Genomic DNA, 25,892 nt, shown 5'->3' with positions numbered 1-25,892 from the left:
AACCGTAAGAGGGCAGTTTGGAAATTAAAGCTTTATGCCAGACTCGATCGAAAGCCTTTGAAATGTCAAGTGCAATGGCAAGGACTTCACCAAAATTTCGAAAGGATGATGACCCGGAGTCTGAAAGATAGTTGAGAAGATCGCCAGTGGAGCATCCCTGATGGAACCCATACTGACGATAAGAAAGCAGGTTGTGGTAGGAAAGATGCTTTAAAATTTTTCTTTTAAGAATTGACTCGAAAACTTTTGAGACACAGGATGTTAAAGCAATTGGACGATAGTTAGAGGGTTGGAAATGGTCACCCCATATGCCTTATTATTATTGAGGCCAGTGATGGCAGGTAATACACCAGCTGAAGAAATTTTAATGTCAGCCATGAGGAAGTCTGAGGGGGGAAGTGATGGAGGAACAGCACCAGAATCATCTAATGTGGAATTGGAGGAGAAAGTCTGAGCGAAGAGATCTGCTTTATCAGTAGAAGAAATACCTACAGGGCCATCAGAATAGAAAAAAGGAGCGATGGATGATAAAGTTGTTAGAAAGGTTCTTGACAATGTGCCAAAAGGAGCGGGAAGAATTCGAGTTGGAGAGTTGAGAGCACTTAATACATGTGAACTAATTTTTAGCAGAGCAAAGGACCGACTTAGGACGATTCGAGGCAGAAACATAAAAAAGATGTGATTCAGGGGAGGTTGGCTCTGGCATCTTTTATAGCCCCTCTCCTTGTGAACAGCATTAGAACACGCATGATTAAACCAAGGCTTTCTTGCATTAGTCAAAAGATAATGAGAAAGGAGTGTATGCTTTCATGACTGAGAGAATACCCTCTGTAATGCACAAGACACACTCAGATGGTTCCAGGCCATGGAAGCAATAATCATTCCATGGAAAATTAATGAAGTACTGTCAAAGGGCCTCCCAATCTGCAGCTCCGAGGTGCCACAGACGACTTTTCTTTGGAGGGTCCACAGGCCATACCGGAGCGATAGGACAGGTTAAGGTAATAAGATTGTGATCAGAGGAGCCCAAAGGAGAGGAAAAATTAACAGTGTAAGTGGAATTAGTTGTAAGGAAGATGTCAGTTATGTTGGAGCTCTCTTCAAAGCGGTCAGGGATACGGGTAGGGTGCTGTACAAGCTGCTCTAGGTCATTAAGGATAGAAAAGATGTAGGCCTGTTCACCAGGTGGATCAGTGAAAGAAGAGGAGAGCCAAAGGTGGTGGTGAATATTGAAATCTCCAAGAATGGAGATTTCAGAGAAAGGAGAAATGGATTGAATGTGTTCCATCACAGAAGTAAGATAGTCGATGAATTTTTGATAGTCAGTAGAATTAGGGGGTAAGTAAACAGCACAGAAATATTTAGTCAGAGAATAACAAGAAAGCCGAAGCCAGAGAGAAAAGAATTCAGAAGACTCAAGTTCAGGAACATGAGAGCAAGATAAATCGTTGCGTATATGTACACAACAGCCACCTTTGACTTTGAAATGAGTATAGAGAAAGTAGGAGGAAATAGAAAAGGGTTTGCTGTCAGTTGCTTCAGACAGCTGAGTCTCTGTCAAGAAGAGAAGGTGAGGTTTAGTGAAGGAGAGGTGGTGTTCGACAGAAAGTTAGTGGAAAGGCCGTGAATGTTGTAGAAATGAAAAAGAAGTAAGAGAGTGGTTCCAGGCATCTCTCTGAGTCATCACCGGGAGAGGGGCTGATGGTACGGGAATTTATGGTACCCCCCCCTCCCTGGGGACTCCGAGGCCAGATTTGATTGCTCCATTTTACTTTTTTTAATTTTGAAAAGGAAGTGTAGTGTGTACTGTGCATGTACTCTGGTGCTGACAGTTAGAGAAACTTATACTGGAGAGCATGCTGGCCTACTCTCTGTGTTAATGAGACACTGAAGAAGTTCAGCAAAGGGGGATGGTCAGGACCAAGTCCCGAGGGCTGATGAAACGGTAGCTCCAGCTCTCCCTGTCATCAGCTTTCCATCCACCATGGGAGTACTGCCCTGCTCTCTCTCTCTCTCTCTCTCTCTCTCTCTGTCGGGCTCCTCTGATCACAAGCTTATTACCTTAACCTGACCAGCCACGCCAGTATGGCCTGTGAACCCTGCTTAGAAGCAGCCGCTGTGGCACTTAAGAGTTGCTGATTGGGAAGCCGTCAGGCAGTTTTCTTTTTTTTCTTTTTTTTTCTTTTTTACTGAATGATTATTGCTTCAATGGCTGAGAGCCATCTGAGTGTGCCTGGAACATTATGGAGTTTATTATTTCGAGCATGAAATCATACATTCATCTCTTATCTTGTGACTAAGTGGAAAAAATTGATTTAATTTTGTTCATTCTAATGCTGTCCACTACAAGGAAGAGGCCTACAAAAGGTATAGGACCTAACCCACTGGTGAATCTCATCTCTTTTATGTCTGCCCAGAATTGTGCTGTCTGTTTTTCGCTCTTCTAAAAATTATTTAATTCGTACTAAATGCTCTGAACTCTCCGATTCATATTTGTCCTGCTCCTTCTGGCACCAAGCCAGAAACCTTGCTAGTTGAGTGCCCAGGTCTAGGGCATCTGCAGCAGAGGTTACTCCATAGGCACAGGGGGACGGATGGCGTTTACTACGTCTTCGATGATTGGAGGAGCATCTGGTTATATGACTGATATTTTTTCTTCTCTTAAGGAGGCGAACTTCCTACTCGTTTTATAGGTAATCGATATTTACTTAGTATGTTGTCATTTTGAAGCTTTATTTCTACATGGGAATATCACTTTTTGCTATAGTACGCAAGATTTGATTTTTTTTCCTGCGCATTTTAACTGAGTTGTTTTGATGCCAAGAAATATATAACAATTGTTATCCAGGCCATGCTTCGGCATTTAGAGGTGGCTATTTCTTGGCTCCACATTGGGCTCTTATGGTTTACTCATGGGTTCCTTATGTGTGGTGCGGCTCAGCCGTATTGTGATGACGGCCTGGTTCCCCTTACCGGCCGCCACATGTTTGTCCAGTGTCCGAGTCCAGGAACCTGCGTCAGAGGTTTATCTATAAGCACAGTGTGATAGATGATTCTTACTGCCTGTCCGCCATCCTTGGATTAGGCTCAGACTATCTGGGTAATATGTTTATTTCTCTGAAGGAGACGGGATTCCTCCAATTTTCATTGTTAACTGATGTTTTTTTTTACCATTCTTTGTGTTACTGATACCTAGTGGGATTTTTTTTTTCAAGTAAACAGGAAATAACTTTTCCCAGCAAAATATGACTGAGTTGTTGCGGCACAGTTATTATTGATATTAAGAATGTGTTTGGGTACTGTGTCAAAAGCTGTGTTTATGTCTATAGTTGGTAGAGTGATTTTTAATTGTTGTATTTTGTTGAAGTCCACAGGGATGAGTTGAGGCAGTGTGGAGAGGTGGGTGTAGTAGAGTGATTAGGTCGAAACCCATTCTGGGAGTCAAACGAAGAGGCCGTGTGGGCGATATTCTTTATAACTTTCTCATTATTTTGGATGATGTTCAAAGTAGTGATATGCTGCAGTGCTGGCTGGTATTCTTCAGATATCAAGGTTTTGGTTGCAAGTTCAGGAGTTGAAAACTGATCATGACCTATTACTTTCATCTGTTATCAAGTGCTTTACCTGTGAGGCAAATGGAGATAGAGCTTGTGAGCTTCCTTCTGTTTCAGATATGTCTCTCTTGAAAATCATTGTTTTTGTGGCTTATTGATGCATAACAGTTTATTAGATTCTCTGTTCTTTCATTCTTGCAGGGATGTCCCATCATTGCTTTGTAGGGGTTCCTGAATCGTCGGGGGGTGGAAGATGTGGATGAGTGGATATTTCTAATTGTTTTACATAATTTGCTGCTGTCCTCTGTATGATCAAAGATGTCCACAACAAATTTCCAGTTTTCTTGCTGATTTTTTTTTTTTTTATGTGACTGACTCTGGGCATAGGCTTCACAGCCTGCTTTCAAGGCCCAGTAATCCTCCTATGTACCGCACACCTCTACATGTCACCACTTCGGCGCTAACACCCACCGTCCATATCGAATACATGCTAGGGCTGTCTCATACAGGACTGGTGTATTGGTATTAGCGGGGGTATTTTTACATGTCGGCGGGCCTTCTGGTAGATCAGGAAAGTCTGATTTTTTATGACATTCAAATCCTTAAACTGTTCCCTGCCTCAGCGGGATTTGAACCCTGGTCCGTCAGGACTGCAGGCCAACTCTCTACCGATTAAGCCACCGCCTCCTGCTCAGTGAGGTCATTCACAGTGGTGTGTAGGTTTTATACTGTTTCAAGTTTAGAGTCATTTTCTTTAGTTTGTTTATGTTTGTTTTTTTTTTTTTTTACCTATTCTATCTGCAGCTGGGCTTAAAGGTTTTGGTGTTGTCACTAGGGCAATAAGACCCTCTGTCTCATTTAATAATTCTGTCACAGCAGGTAACTTGTTTCGTCAGTGTTATCGGAAGAATCAATGATAAATCTTTCAAATGCTTACTCTTTGTCTTGTGTGAACTGTGCCCAGTTTTCCATTTTGTAGCTGATGTTTTTCCGCCTTTTCCGAAGGATTTTCTGTTACTGCGTGTAATACAACGATGAGGAAGTGGTCTGGTGATTGATAATGTGCATTTTCCAAGAGGTCTGAATGGTTAGTGCAGGAGCAGCCTACATAGGGTGATGTCTGGGAAGGGGGCCGTCCCATATCTCTCTGTGGAAGACATATTGGGGTTTGGTGATTATTTTGAAGGTTTAGATGTCCTAGAAGAATAGCGCTTCGACTATCTTGGTTGTGTGAGTTTAGCCATGAGGGATCTGTTGCATTTAAATCGTCTGAATTAATTTTATAAGGGATGTTCTGCAGTGGAGTAAGAAATATGGTGTATTCTGGGGAACGGTGTCGGTGGTGATATGTAGAAGCTTATAGTTTTGTGTTTATTGTGTATTATAATTTGGTGTTGTCTTTTGGTATGCTTTATTCTGTTTATTGTGTAATGTTTGTCAAAGGGGTGTCTTTGTGTTTCAGAGTGACAAAGCCACCCCCTCCCTACTGTTTGTTCTGTCTTGTCAAACTGTAGTTTTGTCCGTGAAATGTGGAGTGTTGGACCTGTTATAGTCTCACCAATCTAAAACCAAGGTTTGGGTGGAGTCCAGCTGGGGATTTCCCGGCGTACAGCGTTGCCTTGTTTCCTATACTCTGATTGGCTAGTGGCTGACCTGACACCGTTAGAGTTCGTCCGCTCACACCTCGCCACCTGGCCTGACATGACTTCACCCACTTCTGTGTGTGTGTGTGTGTGTGTGTGTGTGTGTGTGTGTGTGTGTGTGTGTGTGTGTGTAAAGACAAACTAATTTAAGTTATAAATATTATTTAAGTTATATATATATAACAGAAAGTGAACAGTGGAAGCACGTGACAGAAGCTTAAATCTCCCTCCAATGGATCAGGATGTTGCCGCTTGTGAGTGTTTTAACTTATTTATTTCTATTAAGAAAATAGCGTATGTTCTACTGATTCCTTCAAATTATATTATAAACGTAATTGTTACATTACTTACCCAACTTAGAACTACCGTGAAAGTCGGTAAAAGTAACTACATTTTTTCAGCAACACTGTAAAATATGTATGCCACGTTTCTTTATTGATGTACAAGAGCCATATGCATTACAAGTTTATCTTCCTTTGATATGCTAGAATACTTACGTTTATATTGTATTAGTATGTGTGTACCTATCTGTGATGCCTATTACATATATAACAGAATCTACTCATCGCTCGTTTAGGAAGTATGGCATGGGGGGACCTAGCGCCTGACCCCACCCAAACCTTGGTTTTAGATTGGTGAGACTATGGTGAGTTTTGTTTCTTGTATCAGTGTTATGGAAATGTTGTGTGTGTGTGTGTGAAGAAAGCTGGGTATTTATGTGGTCTTTTGTAATGCCATTAGTGTTTGATTGCAAGGTCTTGTCGTGTATTTCTTGTGTCTGCACAAGTGTGTATTTTTTTCTTTTGTGTGTTATGTATGCTTGGTGTATTTGTGATGGTTGATGTGATGGCAGGATTTAGCAATTGAAATGCAACACTCTTGACAGAGTTTGCACTCAGTCTGTTAAAAATCCATGTGTAATTTGCTTGCATTTGCTACTTGAGTTTCTGTGTGAGCCAGGACTGAGCTGGATGTCTCAGCTAGATGGAGTAAAAGAGACTGGCAGTCTAGAGAATCTAGAGGCCATCAAGAAAAAGCTAAGAATGTATCTCTGGGAGTGCAGCTTTGTGTCTGTTCTGCAGCTCACCATCCTCCCTTTGAGGGTGGGTGGAAAGAAGTGTAGACCATCTGCGGGTCCAGCAAGATTCTTTGCTCGGACAAGGTCGCCGCCACCAAGGGGAGGCGGCCCTCTCCAGCAGTGTGGGAACAGAGTAAATAAGGATAAGCTAAACTTTGTCCAAGACTCTGACTGGTTAGAGACTACAACTCTGTTTCCTTTGATTTCTGGCTGGATATGTTTACCAATACACAGTCGGCTGCTATAAAGTAGAGACAGAAATATACAGGAAAAACAACAACAATGGATGAAGCATGACGGTCGCTGGAGACCTTCAGAAAACATAATAATGAGGAAACGTTAGATCAGTTTATTTTCGATTTCATTTCGTTAGGTTAGTTGTGGTTAGGTCGGTTTAGGTTTTTTAGGTTTGATTAGATTAGGTAATTTGAGAGTATATTATGCTGTTTAATTCCCTGGATTAATCAGGTTACAAAGAAAAACCAGAAGCTTAGAATAAGAGTGTGTGCTGGACAAGGATATAAAACAGGTGGACAGTTTCAAATATTTGGCCAGTATTATATTAAAGGTTTCAAATTGTGAAAAAGGGATATGTAAGATGGATTGCATCACCTAAAACACCTTTTGATAGGATGAAAAATATATCAATTAATGAAAGCATTAGTATATATTTAAGAATATGGATGTTCAAGTGTCATGTTATGTCAACTACGTTTTATGACTGCAACATGGACAATAGAGATAACGTGAAAAAAAAAAAAAGATTAATGCATCGTAAATTTGGTTTTGACGGTAATGTTATAAATCCCGTGGATAAATAGAACGATAAATGGCGTTTAAAGAAGAGTAGGAACAGAAAGGGAAATGATGAACAGCATCAGGAGAAGGCAGCTAAGGTTCCTGGGCCGTATATTAAGAGCCAGACAACTTGAGAGTGAGTGCTTCCTTGGAGGAGCAGATGGAACAGAAGCAAGAGAAAGACAGAAGTTGAAGTTTATTGATTGGCTCTCGGAGGACTTTGGAAGATGTTGAAGTGTAAAGGACCATTTTAAGATGACTAACTACAGGCAGGGATGGCACTCCATGGTCTCTAACATCTCATGGCTGGCACTTCTGTTGAGGTTAACCTTAAATTAGGTTAGCCTGGTTAGATGAAACATCATACCCAGCCCTTCTTTTGTCCATGTTTGTGAGTACTGACACAAAACAGCTGAGGAGCAGGGAGTCCTGTCGTCAAAATACTTGGACCAAATCCATCTTACATGCAGCATCCCATTCTTGAAGCCATTTGACCATAACTTTTCCCTTGACAGTCACTGCTGTATCATTAAAACTGTGCATAAAGGTGGGAGAAAACTCCAGGTTTGTGACAGTCACTTATGGAATACTGTTAGATAGAGTCAGTCTGTACCTCTTATTAGCGTGCACTCAGCAACAATACAGGAAGGTCAGACATTGTGTCAGTATTGCATGTGTCAAAAAAAGAATAATAAATAAAAGTCATCCAAAAGTTAAGGTTCGTCAGAAACTTTCATCTAAAAGTTAAGGTTCATTCAAACCTTTGCCTGTCATTTTAATTATGGCCTTGGGCTTGGATTTTATAATTTAGATCTCCATATCACTTCTGAAGTATGTGTTTTGGTTACTCAGTACCTAAGATTGCAGGTTTTATCGTTTATCCTGAAGTAACATATTGTACACATAAATTTATATAACAGATTTAGTCACTGAGGGAAATAAAAAAGCAAATAAGCACTGCAATAAGATATATTTGATAAAGCACATAAAAACCCTCCAGGCAAAAATAGCAGATGGACACAGCACACACAACAGATTATAATGAAGTTAGTATATGTTTCTCCCATACACTAGAAAGACAGGTCATCTCTTGATTCCGGTGATGTTTTTGATTCCGTATTCTTTTTACAGCCATGACAGCGAAGAAACTGCTGCAATCATCATTTCCAGCCTTCAGGTATGAATCGTACACACATTATTAATGCAAAAGGAAACAAGTAGCTGCTGGAAAACTACTGGAAGTTGTCATTTCCAAAGACTACTGAACAAAGGAGAGCCAGAATCAAGAAAGTTATTTTCTAGACTGCTGGGCACTTGGTAGCCCTGGTACAATGACTGATGTAACACTAACTTCTTAGTTGCGATGACATGTTATACACCTATTTATTTATTTTTGTTCTGTCGCAACGATTGTTTCAGTTTAGGTGAGACTTTTTAATGTGGACAGTTTTAGAAGTCACTCTAAGAAGAAAATCATATGGCACTGACAGGAATATACAACAATGTATATACCCAGATCGACAGGCCACTATATTTTACCTGATCAGTATCATTGGTCAGTAATTTATCACTTATTCACTTCCTTTAGCCTAAAATCCGACCACGTAACCTTTTCAACTTGATTCCTGTTAACCCCTGACGATTTTTGTTAACACTGGAAAATTCATTTGTAGTGATGAAGTTAGAAACATCAATTTGTTCCTTCACAATCTGATTTCTCTAAACAAAACAATATCGTGTGAGAGTAGCTGAACTAAATTTAGAAATACAGTGCGCCATTGGACTGAGGGAGTTAACGTGATTAGTTAGCTCTGCCTGGGAAGTAACACTGAGGCGGAGATGAACACATGAACAGATTCATGTTCAGTGTGCAGAAACTATTTTTTTCTTTTTTCCTACACCTCCCCTCCCCGGCTTTTTTCCCTCCTTTTCATTCGACATATGTATTATACAGTTGGTTTTGGGCAACCATCATCATCTTCCTGATCCTTTTCTTCCTACGTCAGGATGGGGTGAGGTTGGATACAGAAGCATGAAAAAAGAATGTACGGAAGTATAGGAACTACTCATTTTTAATACACTTGTGGAGAAACGAAAACAAAAAGAGAACTTGAATATGAGTGAACTGCACTGTATATAATAGCAGACAATACCCAGTTAGCATACCCACTTCACCAAGAACACCTCTTACATATTTTCCTCCTTTTTTTTATAATGCAAGGAAGAAGGAACCAAAGGCCAAAAAAATAAAAACAAAACACGAAAGCCAAATTCAAGATCCATTCATTTCGAGATGCCTAGACACACTGCGTGGCCGTAGGCAATACGAAATAAATATTTTACATACCTTTGGCGAGATCTTTCAAACTGAAGTTGTTTTATAGTAGCATACAATCGCTCTTTCATTACAAGTCGTTTCATATATGTGTAAAATTGTCAGTAGGCGTCAAGAATAAAATATGACATCATGGCAGTGAAGGGATTAACATGCAGATTAGTATGTTGCATCCACTCAGTAGTCTTCTGGGGAGAACGATTTAGCACCTGTATCCGGACGTACTTTCTTTTCTTTTTCTCTTCTTTATTGTTTTTGTTGTTTTCTTTGCTTTCGCCAAACAATTTAGTCAACTTTGGACAAACCGTCTGTTGTGACGGGGTTAGAATCAGGCTCCATAAACCCGACTCGGATTGAAGGTGTTACTCTTGTCCTTCAGTATTCCAGCCCGTTGATACACTTTTGGAAACTATCCATCTGATCCTGAAAAAAATATATATATATTTATATATATATATATAATATAAGAGATGTGTTCAGTAATAAACACCGTAGCTGCTTCTTTCATTCCTCCAGTTATTAACGATACATATACAGGGATACGGGGAAAATAATAGAATGCTTTAAGTGCTAATTTTGAGTTTATAAATGCTGCATCCTCGTGGGGCCAGTTCTTAACGATTATCAGCTGCAGTCAGTAGCAACCTTTTGAGTTATGAATGCCATAACAATAGCGGTGTGGGTCCAATGCAGAATCGTTATGGAAGTACAGATACCGATATCCCTTTTGAACAAGAAATGGTGCATCAAGTCGGGTCTAATTGCCAACCATAATAGAGTTGTAACTACTGATAAGCATTTTGAGTGATCACTGCTACTTCAGTTTATAATGTATCCAGTTCTCAGTCAATACTCAAAATTAGCCCTCAAATAACCTGAATTATGGGACACTTCTCCAAGGACCAACTTTACAACCCAAGTTATAACGACTGCGGGGAGAACGGTGTCGATGAGAGTTGAATCACTGATAGATCAGGTGGTTTTTCACACCACCCCAGATAATAATGAACAAACATTACTATGTACACTATATACACTGTTTACTTTGAAACCATGAGAGAGAGAGAGAGAGAGAGAGAGAGAGAGAGAGAGAGAGAGAGAGAGAGAGACGTAGAGTAGGAACACAAGATCAATTTTCTTCTTTGTGCCCATATGTAAACATTGTCTCTGGTAAGAGGGGGAGAAGAGCAAGTTTCTTGTATTTTTCATTTGGTTTTATTTCCCCTAATTCCCTTGTTTCCTAAGCTTTCCCTTATACCCTTGGATGTGGCAGGAAAAGGAACGAGGAGAGACAGAATTAACAATAAAAATTAAATGAGGAAGAGAAGTGTAGACTAGCGGGAAAAATGTGCGAAGGATAGAGAAAGGGAGAGGGATTGAGAGAAGGAAAGAAGAGACAATCAGCAAGTGCTGGTCTATTAAGGCGTGAGAGAGAGAGAGAGAGAGAGAGAGAGAGAGAGAGAGAGAGAGAGAGAGAGAGAGAGAGAAACCCTTGAGGCAGGCCCACAAGACACTGTGTGTTGCTTCATGAACATTGTCTTCTGCAACTGATAAGTGTGGAGGAAAGAAAGTTTCTATTATTTCCCTATTTAATTTACTAATTCCCATGTTCTTTGCTTTTCTTCATCACCTGTGGATTGAGAGGAGAAGAAATAAGAGAAATGGATAAACACCATTATCAAATTTGTGAATAGCCTCAAACGTCCTCTGCACACTTAGCATAACACTTTTTGTTTCGGAGTGCCAAATCCAACTTTACATCATACCTGCACCCTGGGTAACAGATCGGCTAGGGGTCTTGGTGACAGAGCTCTGGTGTATTTGTTTGGAGTAAATATTGTGGTCTTTTCTATCTATCTATTGCCAGACGCCATAATCCTGTAAAGGGTGGCCACTTGACTTTGAGTTACTTGTTTTACGGGGAGGCATTTTCACTTTCAATAAAATTGTGCTAGACTGGAATTAACATGCGTCTGTTGCTAAGACTGGATCCCTTAATATGTACACCTACAGTGGAAGAACTGGTGATAGGCAGGGTCATTCGACAGTATCCCAAGAACTGGTGTGATAGCTATATGTTTGCTACTGTAGAAATTGATGTCACGAGCATAAAGTTTCAGTGTGAGGCACCCGTCAGGTTCTGGGGGCCACTGACTGCTGGCAGGAGGTACACTCTTGGCTTTCAAGACACCCCATTAATATAAACGTTGTGAAGCAGCATGATTTCAATCCCTTTGGTTTTATCTTTACTTTAGTATTTGTCCTCAGTGCAAGGCAGATTTGTATCAGTGCAAGCCCCTTCTGCCTGGACATGTGTCACTGCAGTGGCTTGTGTGCTCCATATTTGGCAGAGATCTCTTGTAACACACTCATCCTAGCCTATATTATTATTTTTTTTCTTCTGATTGGTAAAATCAACAAGGGGAAAATTATAGATACTAATTTTCCATCACGACCCTCTGTACTGTCTCCAGATGCTCTGTCTCTAGTTGGTGACACTAGAGCCTTTTCAAGCAGACACTGGGTGTAGTACTTCATCCAGGGGGTCCCATCATCATTCCATTAGAGCAGTTTTGGACTCATTTGTGTGGATTTGAAAGAAAATTTTTTTATATCTTTGTCATACACTGACAATCGGTGAGAGTTTGTGGTATGGCCACGAAGGGTGTTCCTCAGGCTGACAGTAGTTTGCCTGTGGAAGTATCTGATTTTGTTGCAAGTGCACTCATTTTGTCCCTAACTATTCTAGGGGGTCACTCAGTCCCCTGCTGTTCTCAGGCTACATTGTAATTCCTCTTGGTGAGTCATCTGTGCTAAGGACTTATTGCTGTACGAGTATGATGAAGCACACTTGGCAGTTGAGCTTGCTGACCAGCTTGTGAAAGTCGAGAGAATTAATATAGATGGTGTCCTAGTTTCAGCACCAACACTGATCATTATATTTCATCTTCTATATATTAATGAAGCCTTTAATGCTGATTGGTGTAGGATTAAACTTTCTGTCCCTATGTCAAGAGTATTTCACTATCAACATTATGGTCATGTTGATCAGTCATATCACCCTCAGGTCTGCTAGCTAATTGTGATTTGTGTGGGGCAGATGTCCAAGAGCAGATTGAATATTCATGCCTTGAATCTTGTCTTAACCCGTCACGTCCTGAGCTATTTCGCACCCCCGACACCCCCCAATCCCGAGGTATTTTCGAAAAAAAATTGTTGGGCTAAAACCTCTGCTTTTGGTGAGAAACATCGAAATTTCATAGAGAAAAAGCTCACCAATACTCGATCCAGGTAGCAGTACCTCTTTACCTGACTGGGTTTTCTAACAGGGTGGCACCAAAGAAAACGAGTTCTATGGGAGGGTAACTATTTCACACCACTCACACCAAACGTTTCTCTATGCGAAAAAAAAAAAAAAAACACTCTCAAGACTACCCTGCATTCCACGGTATTCGATTTATTTACGAAAACAAACCTATGAAATATGCCAGCTTACCTGACAGTACCGTGCCTCCTACCTCTGCTAATTTGGTGGCCTTCTTCAAGCTCTTTGTCCTAGAGCCACACAGCAGGTACTCCAGTCTCATCTTGGAAGCTTTGTAATCCTCAACACACACATATTTCACCGAAATATTGATAGAAATGAAATAAATATACCCCCCAACCTGAATTTCACGGAAGTGCCTGGCCGCGGGCGAAAATAATCTAAACTGCGCATGCGCCAGTCTCGTCGCTGACTTGCCCATGTTTTCTCTCGGTTGGTAGATGTAAACAACAGAATTTTAAGCAAATACAATAGTCGAAACTAACAAAATTTGGCATCTTTTGCTTGTCACAGCTTTAGATGGGTAGGCTATTATAATATTATTATACTGTCTGTCACACACAGCTTTGGAAGCTTGAAAATGTATTTCCTTTAGTAATCGACGATTTATGAACGAATTTGATAATCATGTTGCAATAACAGGTTAGGACTTGAGTTGTCAGCTTGGCTTAGAAGTAAATATATATTTTTTCTTGGTGACAAAAATTGTCCTAGGCTAAATACCTTATGCACGTTTCTCTTAGCCTAGCTTATTCTACGGGAGCTGGGACTTGTTTTTGTTAGTCTGGGTTTAGTGTCTAATCTGCGGAGTATGAGGTTTTACCCTATAGGCCTATACTGATATATGTTTTTAAGTCATTCTATGATTATTTTCTTGTGCATTTGGATGTTTCCTACAATAGGTTACATAAGGTTAGGTTAGGTTAGTATAAGAGTAATATTTTTATCACTTCTGGCAGAAATGAATGTCAGCTTTGAATTAATCACGTTATAAAACGTTACAAAAAGATAAAGCTTCAAAGTGGGTTGGGTGTAGTTCTGGAAATTTACCCTTTTCGTATTCGATGATTTATGAACGAATTTGATAATCGTGTTGCAAACGACAGGTTTGGACTTGAGTTTCTCTTAGCCTATTCTACAGGAGTTGGGACTTGTTTTTGTTATTCTGGTTATAGTGTCTAATCTGCGGAATATGAGGTTTTACCCTATGTACTGATATATTCACATCTACAATAACGACTTTCCTTTGCAGCAGGCTAAGCGGGCAGGCCTTGATGCAGGGGCAAAGGCATAAGAAATGGGCATCATTTAGATTTTTTTTATTAGTGAAAATATGAACATTTTTGTTTATTTTGTAATATGATATTAACTTGTGTATTCAGCCCTCAGCCTGCTTTCCCCTGGAGAGGGAAGGGCCTGGCCGCAGGCGAAACTTTTGCCAGCTAAGAGAAAACATGGGCCAATCAGCGACGAGATTCTCTGGTGATTTTCGCCTTCGGCCAGGCCTTTCCAAATTTTACCCAACCCTCATTGAACAGGTGGTCAACTGGCTTGAAAAAGTGTTTACACAGTTTTCTCTGATTCACATGTCAAGGAAAACGTAATAGGGATAACTAAAAGAAAAGTATTTCAAGCAAAAGACCCATTTCATTTCTTTTTCTTCTCAATCGAGTATGGCTCGACGCTCGCCTCGCACGACTCAGGTGAGAAAAGGGCCAGAACACCTGCTTATAATTTAAATATGACAGTAAGCTATATCTAAATATGCGGAGCAAACACAGACGAAATACTTAGGCACAAAAAAACGACATCGAAATTTTGGTCGAAAATTCGCCAACAATTTTTTCTAAGTGTGCTAATTCCAAGTCTCATTCAACGGCATCTGCCTACATGTGGTCAATGTTCTGCACTTACAACAACTACCTCTGCCATAGTTCTGATTGTACATGCTTGTGATAATTCTCACAGGTCACCACAGCCAATCGGCACCAGTTCCTGTCTGGGAATAGAGTCAACATCTAGTTGCATGTAATGCCACAGAGTGACAGCTTATCGGGTGGTGTATTCAAGTCTGTCCACCACAGCAGAATAAATATTCCCCAAAATACACATTCCAAATTTGCTCCGAGTCACATTTGTCAGGGAATTTCCCACGGAAACTCCCAGCCAAGGAAGCTAGTCACTGGCAGCCTAACACTGCTGCCCTTTAGGATTCCTCTGTTGTGGTTGGGATGCAGGTGGCTGTGGTGGGAGTTGACGCATCCTCCATGGATATCTCTAAACTGCTACAGCGCCCGATCTTGTTCCCCAGTTGCCTTATGCTCATTCAGTATGATCTGGATAACCAAGACACACTCAATCAGCCTTACAATATCCATCAATAGTCCCTTGCTTGGGTGGGTCGAGTGTTGCAAATATAAAGGCACTTAGGCAACATACTATACCTGATTTTGAGGTATTAGAACTAACTAGGAGGAACTTCATTTACTCCTGTGCCAGTATCAACACATCTGTATTTGCCTTTATGAGACCATGGTTGGAGGCTGGTCTCCTGCTCTAAGAAGCTATATAGTTATCCAATCCCCTCTTTTAGCGGAGAGCAATTATCAAGATGGACGTGTCATTCTGTGCCATACAGATATTCTGTTGACTTATTTTTCTGCTTGGACCCTTGTTCAGGTAGTGGCTATTCAGTTACACCTAGTGAGTTGAAACATGTTTTAGGTAATATTAATAGGCATCATTCTTTGTAAGACAATACTATTTGTAACACCTGAGGTGATCATTGGGCTGCTTTAGTTAAGAATAAGGATTTCTGCTATCTATAGGAGACCCTACGCATTCGCATGTACTTTTCGGTTGTTGATCATACATTGGCTTTCCCAGGTTATTCGCTGGATTTTTCATGTGTGACTTTGCTTGATAGTTGCAATTACCCCGTTGTGGCCAAAAAGTGCAGTTCAGCACTAGTAGAGAGTGTGCCTCCCTGGTGTTTGGGTAAGGCTGACTGGGCAGAGTTCGTGGAACATCGTGGTCTTGACTGCTGTGTTCATGGCAGAACAGCATTTCACATCTCTTGTGTGGCAGTTTTTTTTTTTTTTTTTCTGCTTCCATTCCCCAAACGTCTGCAGGAGACCTGAGCCTGGGAGGAATGAGAACAATGCTCTGGCAAGGAGCGTTTCAAAGCTACCGATACTGGTAGAAGCCGTAGGAAAAATAGCAGTAATGTATTCGTTAATATCCAGTATATGAAAACTCGTGCTTGCTATTGCTGAGTACTGAAGAACTTGTTTCATAGCTCGAGGAGTTATATATCTCATTACTCACTTCATCAAATCCTTTACCATTAATAGGGAAGAAGTTGAGGAAAATAATGGCCAAGCATCACCTTCTCCGTCCTCAGTGTTGAATATTTCAGGGAGTTTCTATACTTGACATCATGGGGGTATCTTCAGCCCTGTGGAACATAATTACATTGTATCCCATAAAGATCCTTATAAGCCATGCATTTGCTTCCAGTAGCAAAAGGAGAAATTAGATATTTCCTTTTAGGCTAGTGGTGGAGAAACATGTACTCTTCACTGTCCGTGAACTGAGGGCTGCTCCTTGGCAAGATGGCATTTTTCATGCCTTGATTCGCTGTATGCCGTATGAATCTCTGCTTTACTTTATTTGATCTTAATAATAGTTTATGGGAGAAAGGTATACTACTCACTAATTGGAAACTGGGTATACTTTTCCCATTGCTAAGCCTGGAAAGGACCATTCTGATGTCATTAATTATACAGTATATCATCCTAGACGTCTTGTGTATGTAAACTGTTTGAGAAAATGGGTTACCGTGGGATTGATTTAGTATTTAGCGAAGAATGGGTTCTTTTCATGAAAAAAGTGAGTATTGCTAAAGGAGATGAACATCTGACAACTTCCTCAAACTTGAATCAGCAATTTGTGAGGCTTTTGCTGCCAGGCAACATCTAGCTGTATTTTTTTATTTGGACAAGGCATATGATACAGCATGGCATCATGGCATCCAGAGTCAAAGTCACAGCTCTCTGATGCCTGGCTACCTGTCGAAGTTGGTTCAGGACTGCTTGCCGAGCTGCAGGTTTCAAGTCTGTGTGGGCTCATTGGGTTCAGGAGGAAGGTGTTCCTCAAGGAAGTGTATTAAGCGTTCCTTTATTTGTCATTGCCATGAATGGCAATATAGATTTCTTGCTGAAGGGATTATATTCCTTCCGTTATGTGGATGGTTTAGATGCATGGTGTTCTGCCTCTCGGATGTCTAAGAGATGAATGCAGCTAGTGTTGAACAGGTTGATGGGGTAACCCACTGGGCAGACTAAAGAAATTTTCGTTATTCTTCGAGTAAAACCGTGGCTGTGCAGTTTTGTATGATTTAGGGAAATCACCCAAGCCCTGACCTATTTCTAAGTGGACGTCAGCTCCAGTATGTGGAAGAGACTAATTTTCCTGGCTTAATGGCTGACTGCCAGCTGACATCGGTTTCGCACTAGAAACATCTGAATGTGTCCTGTATGCAGAGATTGAATTTGTTGAAGATATTCTCATAGACCTGATGGGATGCTGATTGCAAGACAGTTTTACACCTGTATCAAACCTTAGTGGGATCTAAGCCTTCCTATGATGAGGGTTTCGCTCCTGTGCTACTATTGCGCGGATTATAGTTCTAGATCCCATGCATCATGCTGGTTTGCGCCATTCTACTGAGGCTTGTAAATCCTTCCAATTCTATGTCTCTTTTGGTACAGGGTCAGGAATATTATTAGGGACTTTGGTTTCTCTTCAGTACCTGTCTAGGTCCCGAGAATTGCCTCATAATTCCTTCCAAGGGTGCATTTCTGCAAGGCTTTTGATGACACTGAGTCCTCAGGTACTTCTCACAACCTTCATCAGTTGTTTCTAGAACTTCTTTCCATGCACGATGGCACTATCCCTGTGTACACAGACGGTTCAAAGTTGGACACTGGTGTCGGGTTTGGGGTGATGTTCTCAAATATTATAAGAAAATGAAGTCAGCTGATTTCACTTTGGAACTGTATGCTGTAAAATTTGCTCTTCAATTGATTTTACCACATCAAGACATACCTTTTTACAGTTTTTATTGAATCGAAGTTCCCCTTTGGGCCTGGAGTGTTTTAACTCTACTAATCCTTTGATTCTTCACGTCCTCGAGTGGATATTCCTGAACCATTGCGGCTTAAGCTCATGCGGTTTTACTGAGTTCTATTAATTTTTGTGTGGCAGGTAATGATAGGGCCGATGCATTAGCTAAAGCCTCGTCTTTACGACGACACCCTGCAAACTGCCTGCCTCAAATAAGATTCCTTCCACGAAGTTTGCAGTTTGTGTCTCTCGCAAACACGGTGGGATCCTGGTGTTACTAATGTATTCCAGGAGATTACTGAGAGGGTGGCTTCATAGACGGGACTTCCTTCCATGCCTTGACGGTAGAGGACTGCTGTTGCCTGACTTCGTATTAAGCATTAATGATTGACTCACGGGTTCCTGATGTGTGGTGGGGCTCGGCTACACTGTTATGATTACCTGGTCCCTCTTACCATTGATCTCTTGCTGGTCGAAAGTCCGAGTCTTGGGGACCTGCGTTAGAGGTTTCTCCAACGTCATAGGATGACAAATGATACATACTGTCTGTCTTCCATGGAGTGGTCCATGGCTTTTTATTCTGATGTTTTGAACATCAGTAAGGTCCATTCTTCCAGTTTACAGCCGTGAACGCTGAATAATGCAAGATAATCCGATACTTACAGTTAATTTGTTTCTTCAAGGCTGAATAATAATTGTCTGGGGAAAATGAGAATTTTTTTTTCTTATGCTTGGAAGAAGGAACCAAAGGCTGCGAGCCTGCAATAACTGATCCTTCCAAGAGAAAAACAAGATACAAGAGAGAGAGCCAAATTCAAGATCTGATCATTTCGAGATGACTGGACACACTGCGTTAGAAAGACTGGAGATCATAGCTAGCAGGAAATACAGACAGAGGGAGACAGTTCCGGAGTTGACCTGTTACATATATGAAGGACTGGGAGTAACGGTTAACTCTTGCAATAGAGTTGGACAGAAAAGGGATGAGAGTTTGCTGCTAGACGGGTGCTACGCGCCTGTTGTAGAGATGGAGGAATGTAAGCAGACAGTTCAGAGTAGCAGCAACCATTGAAGTAGTGACAGAAAAGTGATAAAAATGCAACAATGTGGCAATGAGACAGGTTGAAGGGAGCAAGCAAGAGGAGGAAGTTAATGAGACGAAAAGCCTTTGACTCCACCCTACTGAGAAGAGATGTATGTTGGGAGCCTCCCTACACATGAGAGTTGTACTCTACACGGGGGGGGGAGGAACCAGTGTTTAACTGTGCAGGGGTAAAGAAGGAATGGAGTCGGCTTAGCCACACCTGACCTCTTGGAAGCAGATTTTACACATGACGTAATATGATCTTTCCAAGATAAGTCCCGAGTGAATGAAACCCCAAGCATGTTCAAGGATGAGGCAGGATTAAGCTGAATATTATTAAACATTAGTGGGTAGACCTGTTGGGTTGATATTTGCAATAACTGAGTCTTTGATGCATCAAAACCAACAAGATTATTTTTAACCCAGTCAGAGATACGAGCCAAGTCAGACATTATGTGTGCCATAGCCTCATCCCTTGTTTGCTGAAGTGATTGCTGAGATGGACGTTGCGGGAATCGAATGGAAAGGTGAAGGGTGGAGTCATCAGCATACAAGTGGGTAGGGTTAGATGTACAGCTTAGAAGGTCACCTTATTGAATAAAAGGAAGAGAGTTGGTGATAGGACAGAGCCCTGAGGATCACCACTGTTCATAGATCTAGGAGAAGAATGATGGCCGTTTACAACAGCAGCTATAGAACGACCAGAAAGGAAGCTATATATGAAGGCACAGCTAGAAGGAGAGAAACCGTAAATGGGCAGTTTGGAAACTAAAGATTTATGCCAGACTCGATCGAAAGCCTTTGAGATGTCAGGTGCAACGGCAAAGCTTTTGCCAAAGTCCCGAACGGAGGATGACCAGGAGTCTGAAAGGTAGGTGAGAAGAACGCAAGTGGAATGTCCCTGACGGAACCCATACTGATAATTAGAAAGAAGGTTGTGATAGGAAAGATGCTTTTAAATTTTTCTGTTAAGAATTGACTCGGAAACTTTTGAAATACAGGATGTTAAAGTAATTGGACGATAGTTAGAGGGTTGGGAATGGTCACCCTTCCTTGGGACTGGCTGAATGAGAGCAAGCTTCCAGCAAGAAGGAAAGGTACAAGTTGATAGACAAAGGCGAAAGAGTTTACAGCAGGGTATATGCACAGAAGCACAGTTCTTGAGGACAACAGGAGGGACTCCATCAAGCCCATATGCCTTGTTAGTACTGAGGCCTGTGATGGCAGAAAATACATCAACTCAAATAATTTTAATGTCGACCATGTGGAAGTCAGAGGGGGAAAGTGATGGAGGAACAGCACCGGAATCGTCTAAGGTGGAATTGGAGGAGAAAGTCTGAGCAAAGAGATCTGCTTCATCAGTAAAAGAAATAGCTACGAGAGTAGAAAAGAGGAGGGAAGGATGATGAGGTAAAGTTGTTAGAAAGGTTTTGGCAAGGTGCCAAAAGGAGCGGAAAGAATTTGAGTTGGAGAGTTGAGAGCATTTATTATGAATGAAATTATTTTTAGCAGTGCAATGAACAGACTTAGCACGATTCAGGGCAGAAACGTAAAAAAGATGTGATTCAGGGGTGGGTTGGCTCTGGTACCTTTTATAGGCCCTCTCCTTGTTGCAGACAGCATAAAACAAGTGCGATTAAACCAAGGCTTTCTTGCATTAGTCAAAGGGTATGAGAAAGGAATGTATGCTTCCATGCCTGAGAGTGTAACCTCCGTAATGTGCAAGGCACACTCAATGTCTCCCGACCATGGAAGCAATAACCATTCCATGGAAAATCAAAGAAGTACTGCCTGAGGGTCTCCCAGTCCGCAGCTCCAAAGTGCCACAGACGACGTTTCTTTGGAGGGTCCACAGGTCGTACTGGAGCAATAGGACAGGTTAAGGTAATAAGGTTGTGGTTGGAGGAGCCCAACGGAGAGAAAAGATTAACAGTGTAAGCAGAAGGATTACTTGTAAGGAAGAAGTCAGTTATGCTGGAGGTCTCCCCAAGACGGTCAGGGATATGGGTAGGGTGCTGTACAAGCTGCTCTAAGTCATTAATCCCTAAATATCGCAATTCGATCTGGCTCGTCTGCCACTGGAGTCCCACTTCAGGGGTGTTTTTTCGACTTTCACCAAGGGGAAAATCAATATGTTCTGGCTAAAGAGGAAGAAATTACACACCTGTTAGCGCAACTGGCACTCCCCTAGGCCTAATGGTTACTGCACAATAGAGGGTCAAAGTTGAAAAAAAATATAATAGTTACCCCCAAAAATTTTTGAAGCCCCCCATAGTTTTGATAACTACCTATTTCTATTACTGAAATAGGTCATTGCAATATCATATGTTACACCAAGCCCGGGAACAGGTGTTTTGGGGTGTGGGGAGCTTACTTGCCCTTGGGGAGAAAAAGTACCCTGTGGGGAGAAGGTTTGTAGGTATAGAGGTTGGATAAGACCATCGTTTCTCATCAAAGTAGAGCACATTAGTTTGTTTTTGACCAACTACTATGAAAGCTGATGTGTGTACGTGTGGGGAGATAAAATTCTATCGGGGAGAAGGCCCACAACGAGTACATTGAACCTTGGGAGATCATTTATGGTAACAACCAATTTGGCTAGTTGAAACAAACAAAATCTATGTGATTAACATATCAACCATGCAAGCAGGTGTGTTTGCAGGTGTAGGGATAAAATTCACATATGGAGAGTATAGATGTACTGAGGTGGAGGGGTGGTGGGGGGGGGCTGGTGCTCAGATGCCTGTGATTGCACGTGATTGCATGTATAGAATAGTATACAGAGAAGCATTTATTAGGTTCAGGTACAAAAAGGCCCAGGGAAGAAAAAAAAACATCGAGGCAATACATATAAAGCACGTGTACATGTGTTGGGGGTGGGGGGAGTGGGGGAGGGGAGGCATGAGGGGGGAAAGCAAGCCAAGCTGCGTCCTCGCTATCACACGATGGTTTACTGGGGGTAGGAGGGTTGTATGGAGCCAAAAGGGAGGGAGGGGGTAGGGTAGGTGGGGGTATACAAGGTAGGGGGGGAAGGTGGGGGGGGGCTGGAGAGGGATGGAATGGGCCTCGTGGTTGGGGGAGGGGTAAACTTCAACTAACAACGTCCTACTGGGACGTACAGAGGGGTGGGAGGGTCTTCAGAGGGGGTTATTACGTAACAGATGACGAAACATTCAGGCATTGGTGGACTGAGAGGGGGGTTGACCCCCCTGCCCCCAGAGTGGCCAGATCACCCAACCCGAGGCCGGAGTGGTTAGGTCTCATTGGCTTGAAGGGATATACGTCACAATTGGGGCAGAGCAATGTGCAGGCAATTTTTTACAAGGTGCACTATATTGTTGATTCAGCGGAGAGGGCTGAAATGGTCAAGACGTAGATTGACGTGCTTCGGTATTTAGGGGTTAAGGATAGGAAAGATGTAGTCTTGTTCACCAAGTGGATCAGTAAAAGGAGAGGAGAGCCAAAGGTGTTGGTGAACACTGAAATCTCCTAGAATGGAGATTTCAGAGAAAGGAGATTTTGATAGAATGTGTTCCATCATAGAAGTAAGATAGTCAAAGAATTTTAGATAGTCAGTAGAATTAGGGGACAAGTAAACAAAGCAGATATATTAAGTCAGAGAATGACAAGAAAGCAGAAGCCAGAGTGTAGTGAATTCAGAAGAATCGAGTTGAGGAACACGAGAGCAAGATAAGTCATTGCGTATACTGTATATATACACAACAAACACTTTGGCTTTGAAATGAGTATAAAGAAAGTAGGAGGATACAGAAAAGGATTTGCTGTCAGCTGCCTCAAACAGCTGAGTCTCAGTTAGGAAAAGAAGGTGAGATTTAGAGGAGGAGAGGTGGTGCTCAACAGAGCGAAAGTTAGAGGTAAGGCCACGAATGTTGCAGAAATGAAGATGTGAGTCAGTCAGTGGTTTCTGGCAGCTCTGGTCGTCACCGGGAGAGGGGTCATTTGATTCCTGGGGCTAAATATAGAGTTACTCTGTTGCAAGTAAGATACTATTTGTATAATGAATAAAAGGAATCAGTGCAATAAGGAATGGCAGAATCAGCTTCCTGTAATCTGGCCTGTTCAATGACCAGACAAGTCTCTTTAATCTGAATATAAACATCTGGAGCAAGCAGTAATAAAATGCAAAAGACATCGTCATATTGAAAAGGTATTTAGACTGATCTCAAGGAGCCAGTTCAGCAGAAATAGGTAAAACCAGGTCATCTTACTTTGTCCAGTTTGAATGAAAACGTCTTACATGAGACTAAAACAGAAATTATACCTTGACATGGGTAAGATATTCATTGCCAGACGCCATGTATCCCAAATGGGGTGGTCAAAGGCTTAGAGTTAATTGTTTTACAGGGAGGGGCACTAATCCTCCACCAACCCCACTTGACACGTAGGGATGCCAACAGCATCTGGTGTTCCCAGGCGGTCACCCATCCAAGTACTAACCAGACCCAACGTTGCGTAAAGATAGATATTATGCTAATGCAGTTGTTCCCAGACTTTTCGTTTTGTGGCCCCGGACCAAAATACAACTACATCATTGGGTTATTAAAAATAGAGACGCGATGTATGTGCATAAGTACAAGAACACTCAGAAAATGAATAAAAAGCTCGGTGGTTCGATTGAACTTTCATTGTTACAAGACACAGAAGTGACTTCATTGCAGGCACAAGAAACCATCATTGTAAGCAGTTCATCAATCTCATGCTGAACAGTTAAAAAAATATATATAAAAAGTTTTGCACAGAAAAACAGACGAGACTGACTAACACCTACACAGCCAATCAATGTTTACACAAAACTTCATCAGGCTCTGATCTCCAAAAACTTTCACTTGCAAATGAGTCACTTCAAAAGTCGAACAGTTCATCTTTCATTGTCTTCTGGTGTATGCAGCACGTGACGGTTGATAAAAAATAATATTCTCGTAAATTTCACCTGTGGAAAATTTGTTATGAAATTCTCTCACCAGTGACTCCTGACTCTAAATGTTACATTATTGGTCCCTTGAGAAAATAGGCTAGGCCCCCATGAGGTCATGACCTTCAGTCTGTGAACCACTCTGCCAGTGAGTATAAAATTTTATGTTACTGAAAAAAAAGAAAGTCGTCACAACAGCACAGTGTTAACCAAACCATCTTACCTTATATAGTTTGAAGGCCCCACAAAAATGTTTCTAAGGTGAACAGAATCATGTGGGAGTAGCAGGAAAATAATACCGACAGATATCACATGACTGAAGGAAATATTCTCCTGAACAAAAGCTGCAAATCCAACAATGCAAGCAGAACTAACATGAACCATACTGTCCTGTTTGACAGCCATAGAAGTCCTTGCTAAGCTGGATAATAAAGCCTGTAAGTTAAAGGGATTAAAATACACAAGAAGTCATCCGATTCTAAGAGTTATTATGCCTAACCAAAGGAGTCAATCCAGCAAAGATGGACAGAATTAAGTGGTCTTACCCAGTCCAGTCTGTAGGCTGCACATCTGTACTGAAGATAGCGAGTCCTAAGAGTGAGCCCCAACGCATCCGCTTCGTCCAGACTGAGACACTTTGACTGCAGTTCTGGCATGGAACATAGGGAACATTAACTGACTGGACATTGACGATGTATGTGAGACTGTGGTAGTAGTGGTGGTAGTGGTGGAAGTTAGTGGTGGTGGTGGTGGTGGTGTATGGGGTGGGATAAGGGAGAGAAAGTGGTAGTATATGGAAGGGAGTGGTGGATGCTACAGGGGCTGTTGATGGTTCTGACAGTTCGTGGAGATTATGTGGAGGAGCTGGTTGTGATAATGATGTAGGTGGAGTTAGTGCGATGGTGATGGTTGAAGTGGGATGGGGGTGAGGAGGTGGTAGTGTAATGAAGAGAGTGGTGGGTGCTGCAAAGGGTATTGGTGGCTCTGACAGTCTGTGGAGATCATGTGGTTCTGCCGGTTGTGATAGTGATGTAGGCAGAGGTGGTGGTTTAAAAGGTGGTAGTGGTTGTCGATGTTTTTGGAGGAGTTCGTGTTGGGGCTTTGGTGATGACAGGTGTACGGGTAGATGATGAAGCAAGTGGTGGTGTGAAGAAAAAGGAATATAAAATCTCATGATTAAGGGATATATAGAGGATTCCAGAGATTAAAATTCAAAGTCCTCTTGTGCTGCGGTGACGGCTCAGACTGCTGTTGTGAGGACCGCAAACACCTTTTTAACTGCTTAAATTGGCAACCAGCCATATATTCATGGATGAAAATCCCGAACAGCTTTATAGGAAGCAGATAACGATGCTGGGCAGGCACTGCCTGGGATCGCTGCCTGAACCATCCCCTTGACATCTGAGAATTGGGATGCAGAACATATGGACCAGTTTGCCAAGTTATATCTATCTATCTATCTATTGCCAGACGCCTTAATCCCGTTTGGGGTGGCCACAATCAAATCGCCTCCACGTTGCCCTGTCCCCCGCCATTTCACTGCCCTGCTCCCAACTCACACACCCCTCTCTCATATACCTCTCCACCCCATCCCTCCATCTCATCTTCGGCTTCCCCCTCCCTCTTCCCCCCTCCACCTCACTCACATACACTCTCTTCGTCAGTCTCTCACCCTCCATCCTCTCCACATGGCCAAACCACCTCAGTGTGTTCCTCATAACGCTTCGTATCACATCCACATCCACACCACAACGCTCTTTTATAGTTATATGAAGATATATATCTCATAACAACCAGGGTAGAGGACAAAATAAACAGATTCATCAACAAACTCGCCACACTAAATGTAATAGCCGAAGAAACCTCTCACTCACTGGGAGCTACAGGTTCTACCCCTGGTATCATGTATGGTCTCCCTGAACTTCATATAGGATCTGTTCTGTTACGTCCCATCATGGCTGCCAGTTAGACGGCTTCGTAAGTTAGCAAAATTTCTAGCACCATTGTTAATACCA

General features: G+C 41.8%; 1 long non-coding RNA gene across 1 annotated transcript in view; it reads right to left on the bottom strand.

Annotated features, from left to right (window-relative positions):
- Positions 1–8,024: 8,024 nt before the first annotated feature.
- Positions 8,025–25,892, bottom strand: part of LOC145395430 (uncharacterized) — a 29,629-nt gene continuing 11,761 nt past the window's right edge. Inside the window, exons 2-3 of the long non-coding RNA XR_013896613.1 lie at positions 24,423–24,526; positions 8,025–9,831 (exon numbers count right to left, since the gene is read on the bottom strand). This is a non-coding gene — a long non-coding RNA (uncharacterized LOC145395430). The remainder of the gene's footprint in view (positions 9,832–24,422; positions 24,527–25,892) is intronic.

This window comes from Coenobita brevimanus, chromosome 31 (genome assembly GCF_032717465.1).
Source record: "Coenobita brevimanus isolate Jiangsu-jjx chromosome 31, ASM3271746v2, whole genome shotgun sequence".
Taxonomy (NCBI): Eukaryota; Metazoa; Arthropoda; class Malacostraca; order Decapoda; family Coenobitidae; genus Coenobita; species Coenobita brevimanus.
Note: the sequence above shows the minus strand (reverse complement) of the source record. Positions and strands in the feature narration are given on the sequence as shown.